Source organism: Saimiri boliviensis, chromosome 12 (genome assembly GCF_048565385.1).
Source record: "Saimiri boliviensis isolate mSaiBol1 chromosome 12, mSaiBol1.pri, whole genome shotgun sequence".
In the NCBI taxonomy this organism is placed as follows: Eukaryota; Metazoa; Chordata; class Mammalia; order Primates; family Cebidae; genus Saimiri; species Saimiri boliviensis.
Window position 1 is genome coordinate 94,116,508 of NC_133460.1, and position 1,955 is coordinate 94,118,462.

The following is a 1,955-nucleotide window of genomic DNA, read 5'->3' on the forward strand; positions in this document are numbered from 1 at the left end:
GAAAAACACCAGCAAACTGCCCTTGTGGCAGTGTCCAGCTGATAAAAAGAAAGAAAAAAAAAGAAAAAATTCTACATGCATGAAAATAATTACAAAAATTAGAAGTGCTAGCATCTCCAGATGTGAAGGAACCAGAGCAAGAATTCTAGCACCATGAAAAATCTGAATGTAATGATACCATCAAAGGATTACAACAGCTTTCCGGCAATGGTCCATAACCAAAATGGAAACACGGCAATTGCAGATAAAGAAAGTAAAGCATAGATTGCAAGGAAGCTCACTGGTATCCAAGGCAGGGTTGAAAATCAGTACACCTTTCTCCTGCCAGCATTGCAGGCCTGAACTCTCATGTGAAGGGTGCAATCCTTAAACTGGAGTTGGGTAGTGGTAGGCTGGCACTCCCTTCTGACCTCTGGTGCAATAACCTCAGAATCAGACATGGCCCAGAACTTAAAGGATTTAGAGGAATGGCTGCATACCGAGTCCTGAGGCATGGTCATGGCACTGAAGCTTCTGCTGGGAACTAGCACTGTGGCCTTTGGTGTCCACAACTCCATGTTCACCATGGAAGGCAAACACAGCCATCTTCTTTAATCATATTGGTGGCATGCAGCAGGACACTATCCTGGCCAAAAGCTTCATTTCAGGATCCCCTAGTCTCAGTACCCCATTAACTGTGACATTTTGGCCAGATCTTGAAAAATTTCCTCCTCTGCAGGCTCAAAAGACCTGCAGATGGTGAACCCTGTGAGTGGTGTCTCAACCCAATGTTCAGGAGCTTCCTAGCATATATAAACACCTAGGGCTAGACAACAAAGAATGAGTGTTGCCATCCATTGTCAAAAAAGTGCTCAAAAGTGTGGTGGCCAGGTTCAATGCCTCACAGCCGATTACACTGTGAGCCCAGTTATCCATGTTGATTCAATAGGAGCTGACAGAGAGAGCCAAGGACTTCAGTCTCATCTGGGATGATTTAGCCATCTCCAAGCTGAGCTTTAGCTGAGAGTACATAGCTACTGTAGAGGCCAAACAAGTGGTCTAGCAGGAGGCCCAGAATGCCCAGTTCTTAGTTAAAAAAAAAAAAAAAAAAAAGCAAAGCTACACCGCCAGCAGAAGATTGCCCAGGCCAAGTGTGAAGCTGAGGCTGTCAAGATGCTTAGGGAAGCACTGGGCAAGAAGCCTGGCTACATCAAATTCACAAGATTCAGCCAACCCAGAACATCTCCAAGACAATCTCATCACAGAATTATATCTGTCTCACTGATGACAATTTTGTGCTAAACCTATAGGATGATACTTTCACCTGGGGAAATAATGGCAGCCTCATTAAGGGTAAGAAATGAGCCTGGTAACAAAGAATTTCAACCTCAAAGAGAAAGTGCATCTGCTTTCCAGTTTTTTTGTTTTGTTTTGTTTTGTTTTTGAGACAGAGTTTTGCTCTTGTTACCCAAGCTGGAGTGCAATGGCGCATTCTCCGCTCACCACAACCTCTGCCTCCTGGGTTCAGGCAATTCTCCTGCCTCAGCCTCCTGAGTAGCTGGGATTACAGGCACGCACCACCATGCCCAGCTAACTTTTTGTATTTTTAGTAGAGATGGAGTTTCACCATGTTGACCAGGATGGTCTCGATCTCTTGACCTCGTGATCCACCCGCCTCGGCCTCCCAAAGTGCTGGGATTACAGGCGTGAGCCACCATGCCCGGCCCTGCTTTCCAGTTTTTTGAGAAGCCAGTTAGGGGCCCAGCACAGCCTCACCCTGTCCCAGTAACATGTAAAAGTTACCTGTACCTGCAGCTATCCTTCAAACTCCTCCTGGATAAAGAAAGACAAAGATCAGCCCTTTTTCTGTGGAATTACTTTTCTCCTCCCTGTGGTGCCCAGGGGTGTTGGGACAGTGTATAATTCTTCAGTGATTTCCTACAGTGTTGTTTCCTTCCTCAAGACTGAGAAGAGAT

The 1,955-nt window shown here is 45.7% G+C and overlaps 1 pseudogene; it reads left to right on the top strand.

Moving 5' to 3' along the window:
* Positions 1-438: 438 nt before the first annotated feature.
* Positions 439-1,343, top strand: LOC101038281 (prohibitin-2 pseudogene; annotated as a pseudogene).
* Positions 1,344-1,955: the final 612 nt, after the last annotated feature.